Source organism: Podarcis filfolensis (assembly GCF_964270895.1).
Source record: "Podarcis filfolensis genome assembly, chromosome: 1".
Classification (NCBI taxonomy): Eukaryota; Metazoa; Chordata; class Lepidosauria; order Squamata; family Lacertidae; genus Podarcis; species Podarcis filfolensis.
This window is the reverse complement of record NC_139604.1, coordinates 95,433,153-95,445,455: the sequence shown is the minus strand read 5'-3', so window position 1 is coordinate 95,445,455 and position 12,303 is coordinate 95,433,153. Positions and strand designations below refer to the sequence as shown.

Sequence of the window (12,303 nt, the reverse complement as noted above, 5' to 3'; positions counted from 1 at the left end):
TGTGGCTTTCTCCTCCCAAGTTGCTGCTCCACGTCTTCACTGGTAGCATAGCTTGCATACTCAGAGAGGGCTGGTGATAGCAAGGAGGAGCTGCAGTATATAGAAGCCCCAGTGAATGGCAGTGGATTCCCTGGAGTGGGGGGTGAGCTTCGGCGAGTGCTCAATGAAGTCTACTCTTGATGCTGAGCATCATACTTCAGGCTGGTTTGGTGTACAAGGAAAGGGACACCAACTGTAGCCTGCCTGCTGAAACTCAAGTGGAAACTATATTGGAAGAATGTTGATGGGCAGAGAGTCCAGGCGTGTATGGGTCTGTACACCTTTAACATAGCGGTGGGACCACTTTCAGCCTTGAGGCTGGATTCCAACTTATCCAACCTTCTTGATACTGCATTCAGGTGGTGGGTACGGCCAGAGGCAAAAGTGAGTGGGTCAAAAAGTTTACTTATTTCTGTGCATTTTACAAATATTTTACATAATTTATGTTCAGTTCCGTCATAGGCCAAATTAGGCCTCTGGCCAGAGGTTCCCCTACCACTGTCTTTTAACCATATCCCTGGGTGTGGGATTGAACCCTATTCCAGTTGCCAGGCATGGAATTTATTGAGGAATGCCAAACCATGCTCATCCCTAAAACCTAGCCGCTGCCCCAAAGAAAGACACCAGGATCACTCTGAGGAAGGGAAAAAATAAAAGGAATAAAATCAAACCTGTTTCTGCCAATGCAAAGATGGAGAGCTGAGAAGTCCCAGTTCTTGAACCTAGGGACCAAATGAAGGCCATTCTGAGGCGCAGTAATTAAGCAGGATGGTAGAAAGATCCAATAAGAACTGCAGCCAAGCACAGTCCTTAACACCTCCCACACCCAAAAAAAGCTTTAGAGCTTTTTGCAAAGCAACTTGAAGGAAGGCCCCTTGCCAGTTTTGTGCAGACACACAGACCAATTTGGGCCGTGAATGTTAAGATATTACCTTGCACCTAGAGTGAAACTGACCGCCCAGAGACTTGTCTTCTCCATTTTTTGGCTTGTTTGTGATGGGTTTCAGCTCCCATAAAACTTCCAGCTTTAGGAACAACACCAAGATATATTGTCTTGCTGTTTAAATTACAGCAATTATTTAAAAATTTGCAGGTATGCATGTCCATCTCCATCAGCATAAAATATGCATCTCCCTTTGTCCTCCTTTTTGGCAATACAGTCCCGCTTTTTAAAAGATGTATAAGCTATTTCAGACCTACCGTTTGTCGGGAATTGCTAATAGTGGGCGGATTTCTCCAAGAACCTATATCCATCTTGAAGGGGAAGCATCTTGTTGGTGCTTCCTATGTTTGCTCTAGCCTGCAATGCAAATTGTATTCTGAAATGAGAGCTGACATTAGAACTCCTTTAGACACGGAAGCCTCCTTGTTATATCCTATGAACCCAGAAGTCACCAAACTTCTGCATTTCCCTTCCTGTCTTGACTTGTCACGTGTCTCAGACATTGTGTGTTTTCCTTGCCATTGAGCACGTGTCTCTGTGGTAGCTTAGCGAGAAGAACAGCTGAATAAATATGTTTTTGTAAGTGAATATTTTTTTGTAAGTGAATAACATGTTATTAGAGGTACGAAGTACATCTCCAATGTAATCTTCATGAAATAATATTTTTTCCCTCAGTAATAAAAATCATTCTAAACTATTTTTGCTTGCCAATCAAAGCAAGAGAAAAATAAAATAAGGAATCTAAAGAAAAACACAGGGCTCTCCAGTTCCCTTTTGGGATCTTGTGGAAGGATGTGACTTCAGTCAATGGTCCTGAGATCTTATTTATCGCATCCATTTCACCAATGCCTTCCTGTTGGTTAGAAGCCATTAGTATGTGGAGATTAATCTTCAGCCAGTGTTTCCATATGGAATTCAACGTGAGCAGGGGATCTCTGGTATTTGCAGGCTGGTGTTTTTGCCTTTCCTTTTAAAATTTCTGGTTAGCACCACAGTACTTCAAAGAAAAATAACAGGGAACAGCCTTTACCAAAGGTGTCATGGGCTTTGAAGACACTCGAACTCAGGATGCAAGGGAGAAATGTGCTAAGAGGAAGGCATGCTTGGCAAATCCACACCGTGATCAACTCCCACCCAGAAACCAATGTCCCCACTGTGGAAGGACGTGTGGATCCAGAATTGGCCTCCACAGTCACTTACAGACTCATTGTTAAAACCGTGTTTATGGAAGACAATCTTACTCGGCTACGAGTGATCGCAGAAGAAGAAGATGATGATGATGATGATGAAGAAGACAACGGTTATTGGCTCAGTGGGTTTGATGCAGCTCCCCACTCTGGCATTTAATGTATACATGGAGGGAACAAGCGGGGGCGGGGGAGAGCCTTCTTTCTCAACTGCAGGCAAGCTGTCATCAAGCAAAAAGCATTGTATCTGAAAGGATATGAAAGCTCTATTTGTGGAGTTTGATCCTCAATGGCTGTTTCACACATGCAGGCATTACTTTATGTTGAAGTCATTGGTGATGAATATGCAGATGAAGAAGAAGAGTTTGGATTTGATATCCCGCTTTATCACTACCTGAAGGAGTCTCAAAGCGGCTAACATTCTCCTTTCCCTTCCTCCCCCACAACAAACACTCTGTGAGGTGAGTGGGGCTGAGAGACTTCAAAGAAGTGTGACTGGCTCAAGGTCACCCAGCAGCTGCATGTGGAGGAGCGGAGACACGAACCCGGTTCCCCAGATTACAAGTCTACTGCTCTTAACCACTACACCACACTGGCTCTCCAGATGTGAATCGGGGAGATGGAGAAGCAGCTCTTTGAGTGAATATGCATGTTCCTCTCGATTGCAGCTTGCATTTCCAAATATAACTTTACAAGGCTAATGTTGAAATGTGGATCCATTCACTGCTGCTGGCACACCTGTCAGCTGTGAAAGTTCCCCAGTGGTAGCTGAACTAATGTTTATTTCATGGCTAAGAGGGTTCTAGCTCCCTCTCTTCGAGTAAGTAACTATTGATATCACAGTTTTTTTAGCTTGCATCAGGTTGCCTTCATACAAATTATTTAGTTCTTTCATGACTGCTGGTTCCTAAATGTTATAGGCATTTACGGTTTCATCTATAAGGAACTTACTTGACTTTGCAAATTATTTATACTATAGTGCTATGCATGCCTACTCAGAAGTAGGTCCATTGTTCAACTTGAAGTGTCCACTAGATTGTTTTACTGTTTTGTTCACATCTTCCTCAATTACAGCCCTGTTCAGGGAAGTTTTTAATCTGTGATATTTTAGTGTATTTTTGGTTTTCTATGGAAGCCGCCCAGAGTGGCTGGGGAAACCCAGCCAGATGGGCAGGGTACAAATAATAAATTATTATTATTATTATTATTATTACTACAGGATAGGGGACCGATGGTAACCAGATGCTGTTGGACCCTAGCTCCCATCATCCCTAGCTAGTGGCTATGCTGGCTGGAACTGATGGGAGCTGAAGTCCAACAGCATCTGCATGGCTACAGTTTCCTCACCCTACTGCACTGAGTAGATAACTTGAAGCATTACCCCACCAGCAGTCAGAAGCCTAGTGATGGCTGAAATGGTCTTCCAGGCATCTGTTTTGTTTCTAGAGGGTGTCAATAAATGGCTAAAGGAGAAGCAGTCTGAAACATAAATCCATTCCAAGCTAATGTGTCTTTTGCAACCTCTGGGGCCGGCAGGATGGCAAAGGCAGATTTCCTGTCGTCATATAATACACAATTAACTTGCAGAATTCTTGCCTCCACAGGTAGCGATAGCCACCAACTTGGATGGCTTTGAAGAAGGATTAGACAAATTAATGGATACTAGTTTCTAGGAATCACAGGTGGGCAGACTGCTGATGTGCTCATGTTCTGCCTACAGTCTTCCCACAGACATCTTGTTGACCACTGTAAGAACAGGATGTTGGATTAGAGGGGTCATTGGTTTGATCCACCAGGTTCATCTTAGTTTCTTTGTCATAATATGTAGTGATTTCCAATAGCCTTAGAGGAGCTTAGTCTAATTCATGGGTCTGTCAATAACTGGTTACTAGGCGCAATTGTTGTATGGAATCTCCTGGCCCTTCAAACCCTGCTTTGTGGACTACAAAAGCATATGACTCATTGTTAAAACCATCTTTATGGAAGGCAATCTTACTCGGCTACGAGTGATCACCAAAGAAGAAGAAGAAGAAAATGGCTGGCCTCTATGCAGGATGCTGGGCTAGGTGCATTCTGAAGCTCTTTTTAAGTTAACCGTGGTGATATGAATTGACTTTTAAAATTTGTTATAGAAATAGGAGTATAAGTGTAACTTTAAGTGTAAAAGTCTGACAGCATCCCATTTGAGTGATAATAGTCTCATGCCCTGTGAAGTTCGTATTTTTGTATCTGTTGTAAATCCATTATTTGGAGGCATTGTGATGGCCTAGATAGGACAAGTGTTGTTGTCTCATACTTACTTACATTTCAGTTACTCTAATGGATGAAAAGTCACTTATTATTTCTAATAACCTTATTATAACTCCCCCACCCCACCAAGTATTTTTGAGATTGCAAGACTGTCAGGAAAAAATAGATAAAGGCAGGTGCAACAGGAACAGACTTGAAAAATATATGTACCAATATAAGCCAGGAGGTGGCATCAACACACAGCTTAAATGCAAGGAATAATTTTTGTTTTGTTTAAAATGAAGGTTAGGTGCTTTTAAGGTGTGTTTTATCCAGAGCGTAGTATGCTGAGAAAACAGTGGGAATCTCTGGTAGCCCGTTAACTGGGATGGAAGGCAGTGAATGGCTAATGCAGACCCTCCAAGTGTTCCTGTTTTGCAGAGATGTCCCTGATTTAGAGAAGCTGCCCAGGTTTCTGATTTGATCCCAGAATGTCCCACTTTTCCTAAGGATGTCCCTATTTTCAGTGGAGAAATGTTGGAGGGTATGGAGTTATCTGACCCCCGAGCTGTCTGAAGGCAATCCTGTATAGGGAAGTTGTGTTTTTTTTAATGTTTAATGTTTTATTATTTTTTTTTATATATGTTGGAAGGTGCCCAGAGTGGCTGGGGTGGGGCAACCCAGTAAGATGTGTGAGGTATAAATAGTAAAATTATCATTATGGAATGGGGCGTTCCTATTTTCATGGGATATATGTTGGAGGGTATGCTAATGCTGATAAATGGTGACTGAGAAATCTGTGGAGGCCAGTCCCTTGCTGGAGGGACTTTGGGCAGGGAGTGGATTGGCAGTACTATGCAGACCTATGGCTGGTGATAGTGTCTCAAAAGGGTATGGGTGTAACCCCACTGATCACTACTGGTGGGAACGCTCTGACACATGGCAGGGCATGCAGTGGAAAGCAACATATGTCTAATTTTGAAATGGTTGACCAGCTATGCTGAAGAACCTCAACTTTCTTCCCTGCATCCCTGTCCAATATGTTCATCTATTTTAAGCAATGTTGCATGGTGCTGGGAAGAACAACATACTATCCACAGTAAGGTGTGTGTGTGTGATTTAAAAAGCATTTCAGTTTTTTAAAGGTGCAATAATATTAAGAAAAAGATTTTCAGTGAATTTTTCCAAGTAAAATCCACTAAGCAGGAAAATCTAAATGTTAAAACAAATATCAATGGAATAACAGTCCTGAAACATTATGTTTTCACAGCTTCCCAAAATAACCAACCAGAAACACGTGAAATTAATGAAATGATGGTTATTTTACTAAGGCAACAGCTTATGGGCAGTGCTGCCGATGTCCTACTTCTCGCAGCTGGCGTATGCTGGCATGAGTATCTTCTGAAAGCCTCAGTTCTAATCATGATTCAGCTAAGCTGGTCCCAAAGGCCGGAGGTAGCCCCTGGGCAGTTCCAGAGAGGTCCTCTCCCTAGGTAGGGTCAGTAAGAGGAGAGTCACCGGTCAGGTTTCCCAAGGACCTTCCAGCAGAGGCATCTCCTCATCTGCTTTTCCTTCTCTGGTGGTAATAGGCCTGATGGATGGAGCAGGTGCCTGTCTTCACCTGCCTGCCTCTGCAAGGATAGTGACAATATTGTTCCTGTTACTTGGTGGATCGCATCCTGAGTAGCCAGAGCTTTAGGAGGTTTCAACATCTCAACACTATTATCCTAGACATCACAACATTTTTATTTACATTCAATATTTATAATTTTAAGAACATACAATGACATGGATTTGTGTGTATGGGTCCCGACTGATTCCCACTACATTGTGTGGGTCAGTGGCCCTTGATATATAAAAAATGACCCCACCACTACTTCATATCAATGCTGCTCAGCTTCAGATGTTTGATGGCTTAAGAGAAGCATTTATAGATTGCACTGCAGCAAAGTGTTTATGTGGCAGGGTGAGTTTCATCACAGTCTGGGACAGGCTTCCTCAAACTCAGCCCTCCAGATGTTTTGAGACTACAATTCCCATCATCCCTGACCACTGGTCCTGCTAGCTAGGGATCATGGGAGTTGTAGGCCAAAACTTCTGGAGGGCCGAGTTTGAGGAAGCCTGTTCTGGGACAACTGTGGAACAAAAATAGCTTTGTTAGCCTAACATGGCCTGTAAGCATAGTGCTTTCAAATTAACACACTGCTTTGCTTTGCTTAGCTTTGGTTGATGGCTTTCTTGTGAGAACTGATGCTGGAGCAGTGCTCTGATTTTGCCTTTATGTGCTTTTGCTTAAAAACAAAAAGCAATTGCAGTGTTGGCTACAATAAGCACCATGCTAGATGTTGTGGTGTTTTACAATTACCAGGTTACACTGTGTGCGCATGGTGTTTTGTTTTTTTAAAAAATCAGTATGTTAACTTACAAAATAAATGGCAGGTTTCAAACTAAGGAGCTATATTTATACCCACACACTGAGAGCTTCAAATGACATCATAATAAGCCACAAGAGTAAAAGAGGTAGATTTTTTTTCTTAAATCATAGCCTTTCATGAGACTTCCTGTTCTTGTTTTATAATGTAGGGACAAAGCTAGCAATTTTAGCGGGGAAATGTCTTCAGCAGATATCTGACTTGTTGCAACTTTATCAGTTTTTGTTTCCACAGATGGATGCAACACAGGGCTGAGCCAGTTATGCTATCTCATGCATTTTTTAAAAAAGAGTGTGGCACTTCTTGGTCTTCCTTTGCACCTGTAGTTTGAAGGGCTCCTTTGCATCCAAGGCTTGATTCTTTTGTTTGTCGCTCTGCAAGGTGACAGAAAAAGTGCCAAATTCAAAAAGCACAAAATTTTGCCTGCAGTTGGGACCGCACCTAAAATGTGATCCTTCTTTTTCTTCCTTTAGCTGCCACTTGAAGTTTCAAGCCATTGCATGGTCGTTCCCACTTTGTTCTGAATTTCTGAAACAATACATGAACCAAAATACACCCATCCTTCAAAAGTCACACTTCTTAATGCATAAATTACTGAAAATAACACGAGGGGGGAAGAGTTGAATTAGGGGAAATTGGTTTGCAAAAATGTGTGTATCAGGAGATATTTGCAATTTGGTTATCTGAATATCCTTAAAATGAGCAGGAAAAGGCTGGAAAATCCTTGCAACGTGCACAATTTCTACCCTACATCTAACATCTGCACAGGAAACAGTCTTGGTGTGTGCAGTATCAGATATGATCATGTCTATTTTTCTGCATTTACAAATTGCAGAAATCCAGCATGGATTTCTCAGTTTATTTATAAGCTAGCTCCTTTTCCACAGTGTATAAGGTTGCTTAATGGACGATGGCATAGTAACCAATGTGTGGAACCACTCCTTGCCTGAGTGGTTTGGTTCAGGAGTTAACCAGGCAGACCAAATCATGGCTGCTTGGTTCACCCACCCCAGACCTGACCTCTAAAGTTTTGCAGCCCCCATGTAATCACTGTTTCCAGTTTTGCATTTCCTCACTATGATTATCTAAAAATGCATTGTTTGACATACTTTTCTTGCTGAACCACTGGAGAAAACACCACTTGCTCCAAAAGTATGAGTCATTAAAAGATTATTCTGTATATATAGTTTGTTATTCTTAAAGAAAATGTTGGCAAGTGTCAAAACTGCTGCAACATCTGTACTCTTTCTTACTATAGTACTGTAATTGCAGTTAATCATGATTTATTATAAACCTTCCATGATAGCACAGTAACTACAAATACACAGACCATATGGATGTGGTAACAAGTTTTCCTTTAGCTCTGCAAACTGGAAATGTCATTACTGAGTTTTTGTAGCTTAGTGTAGATCTATTATTTCTCAAGGCAAACATTTTGTGTTTGCTGTGGATGAACAGATCCAACCCCCCCAAAGAGAAAATATTTTCTGAAAGACAAGGAGGGATGTTCCAAAATTAGCAGTTATAAAATGGTTACAGTAATAACTGGGGTGGAGGAGGGGGGGGACTGAATATGGATGAGTGGCGGTGGACTCTCTTTCTTTGGAGGTTTTTAATAGAGGTTGGGCGGCCACCCATCATGTGTGATCTAGTGGAGATTTCTGCATTGCAGGGCGTTGGACTGGATGACCCTCAGAATACCTTCCAGCTGTACAGTTCTTTGATTTTATGGCAGTTAAGGTTTGGGGTAAAATTGACTGGTTAGAACAAGAAAAGGAAGACAAATTAATGACACGTTTATTGAAAAGTGGAGCTATCTTATTGTGTATTAGACTAATAAAGTACAAGATCATGTCAAACCAACCATATATACTTCATTAGGAACTTTGAGAATTAACACCATGGAATTTTAACACCATGTATTATCGGGTGGCGCTGTGGTCTAAACCACAGAGCCTATGGCTTGCCGATCAGAAGGTTGGCGGTTCGAATCCCCACGATGGGGTGAGCTCCTGTTGTTCGGTCCCAGCTCCTGCCAACCTAGCAGTTCGAAAGCACGCCAAAGTGCAAGTAGATAAATAGGTACCACAGCAGCGGGAAGGTAAACAGCGTTTCCGTGCGCTGCTCTGGTTCGCCAGAAGCAGCTTAGTCATGCTGGCCACCTGACAAACTCCGGCTCCCTCGGCCGATAGAGTGAGATGAGCGTGCAACCCCAGAGTCGTCCGCAACTGGACCTAATGGTCAGGGACCTTACCTTTACCTTTTTATTATCATCACAATCATTCATCTTTTGCTATTTTGGTTGCTTAGGAACATACAGGGTGTTCAAAAAGTAACTATACACCTATGGACAATGTATGGACTGTACGTGTATGGTTACTTTTCATACACCCTGTACAGAAGCATCTCCAGTTGGATCTAGAGAAGTTCATACAATGCATCCCAGATTTGAACTGCACTTGGGATGTTTTATTGTATTTTTAATGTTTTTAATATTTTGTTGGAAGCCACCCAGAGTGGCTGGGGAAACCCAGTCAGATGGGCAGGGTATAAATTCTTATTCTCCTCCTCCTCCTCCCCCTCCTCCTCCTCCTGCAAGGTCAGATCCAATGTGCAGGTCCCTCACCATATAAAGGAACTGTCAGTTACAAAGATCTTCATATCCAAGAAGTTCTGAAACTGTTGCATCAAAGCAGTAAATCATCCCCCCCCCAAAAAAGTGAAGGTGGTCTATAGTTAAACGATGAGAAATTGCTTGAAAGATGAAGGAATGCTTGATTGAAAAATGGAAAAAAATATCTCTCTAAATTTGGAAGTAATTCTTAAATGATACTTGTCTTGCAGTATATCTTCTGGAACAATGTCCTTGGGATGCCAGTTATGAACTTTTGTATATCTGTGAGATGCTAACCACAAAAAGTTCCCACATAACCATAAAAGCAACATAGGGTACATTTTCCAGTTTTCACCGCTCTGAAGATCTTTAACTGCACTGCTCTGAAGCAGGAAATCATTAAAAAATAATATTAGGGAAATGGATCATTCATAACATATCCAGGAAACCTGCCCAAGCGCAGACATAATGATGGGGGAAGAGCAACTTATTTCTCAATGTCATACATTGTTATTGCACTACAAATGTCATTGTAAAAAACAACAGCCATATCTGTGAACTTCCTTTTCCTTGCAGATTCTTCTCTAGGGGGTGGTTCAAAGGGGACCCTATTTTTCTGCTTAGATATATGCTTTCAGCAATCCTTTTTTCAACAACAACACCAGAATCCATGTAAAATCCAGCCTTCAAAAAAACCAAAACTTTTTCTCTTTTGCTAATTTATAATATCTAGTTAATAAATCCATTGTGCATGATGGAACAGATCTTTTAACAAAATGATTATTTAAAAGTCATTTCCTGGTAGAAAAACACTACTGTGAGTGATAAAGACCCATGGGAGCAGAAAGCCATCACTTTTTACATTAAGAAGCTTACAACTTTGGTTACCATTGCAAAGAGTGTCTAGTTTTTAAATAATGCAGTTTATTTTATTTAAAAGTGCTTATAACCCATGATGTCTCCTCTCCTTGGCCAATTTCTACTTGAATACCCTTTTCACATAACTGTACCTTAATGGTTCCTGTGGCTTCTACATTTGCTCCCATCTTGATCCAGATATTTACAAAATGGCTTCCAAAGAGCCAAGGGTCACTCAGCCTGCCATGTAAACATGCCACAAGGAGAAGAGCCCCGTGGCTAGGAGTCTTTACACATAATTCTATGGAGACAGAAAATAGCAGCAAGCACACCTGTAGTATGTATTGCAGATATTAATATTGCAAAATCTGAAGCAACTGAATGCATGAAAACTGAGTCCCTTTGGAAGAAAAACATTGTCAAGGTCCATAAGTTTTATTCAAAAGTTTATTCGCAGAACTTTCTTCAAAAGAAAAACATCAAATTATATATCCAAAACATCCATATAATGTCTTGTGTTGTCCAGCACAGTCTCAGTATTCTACAAATAAAAGAAACTAGAGCTGACAAACATGGCACACTTGGTCTCTGTCTCTCAGGCATCATTGCCTGCATTTCAGGCTGCATCTTTTCTTAGGCTGTTTACCTGGAGAGCTTCATTTACATCCAGACTTCTGTTTGTGCTGTGATCCGTAGACGCAGGTCTGTAATTTGCAGGCACAGGTCCGAGTGTTGTTGTTGTTGTTGTGCCCTACAGCTTTCCTTGGGAAAACCCACTGTTTACCACTGAATAGGAATAAATGTCAATCCATGGAAAATTCGGTTGCCATTTGTTCAGATTCAACGGTAGACAGCAGGTTTTCCTGGGGAAAGTTGAGGGACCCCCCATCTGTGCCTAGAAATTGTGACACAAATCTGTATGAGCCTATGACACCCATCATCCCTAACCACTGGCCATGCTGGAGGTGATGGGAGTCCAGCAACATCTGGAGGGCCACAGGTTCATCATATGACGACCTTTGCTACTTCAGAATTGTTGAGGTTTTCCATGTGTCACAAAATTAAATACTCCATGAAGAAAAGAATCTAAAATCCCCACACATAGAATATTAGCACTTCCAGGGGGAAACACTAAACTAAAACCCCTGTCCCTGGTTCCTAATTTTCTATGTGTAAGAAGATGCTTCATATGGGTTTTTTTTGGGGGGGTGCATATTACTGTTTAGTACTGTGTTTTCCTCCACTAGCAGCCTGAAGTGGGGCAGGCCAGAATCAGTTTTACCGTGTGATGCAACTATTTGTCTAGAAACTCTGTTATAAACAAGTAAAACCATTTGTATTACAAAGAGACAAACTCCTCAATCTGTGACTTGGCTACTTAGAACAAACTTATTTTGAAAGACTTGAGGAGCATGACATAGTGACCTTCTGCGACTGGTAAACAGAGCAAGAATTTGGCAGCAACCTCATCATTTGACATACATTTGCTTCAGTGGAAAACAACAGAGACGATCAATGCCTGGGAGGTTACTTATTCTAGACTTCTCCTCTCAGGAGCCAGATTGCAGAGAAAAGGAGAAGTTTCCTGGTGTGAAAACCTATAGTGTTAAATGGTATCAAAAGGCTTTTGATGTATTGTATACTTGGATATGTAGCATTCACTGCAGGTTACTAAAAGAAGAGTTTATTGCAAAAGCAAGAAGAGGAGAAAAGGAGTGAAAAGATAGGACACAATAATGATGAAGAATCGTACAGCACCTAGCACAGCAAATTACAATTGCTGCAACAGGAAGAGAGAGAAAAAATCATAAAGTGGTCTGCCAAGACCCTTGGCAATTTTCAAGTGGTTCGTGGGGGGAAATGATTGGGTACCACTGCCTTACGCTCACCAAGATACGAAAATGTTGTGCAATGTTTCATTTTACAATATACAGAGCCCAATAAAGGATGGGGATCTACAATGAAATGCATTAGTTTATTATGAAAAGGCTTTTGGCATAT

At 41.4% G+C, this 12,303-nt stretch overlaps 1 long non-coding RNA gene across 1 annotated transcript in view; it reads right to left on the bottom strand.

The window, feature by feature from the left end:
- Positions 1–12,303, bottom strand: part of LOC310767021 — a 962,895-nt gene that overhangs the window by 718,468 nt on the left and 232,124 nt on the right. The window lies entirely within an intron of this gene.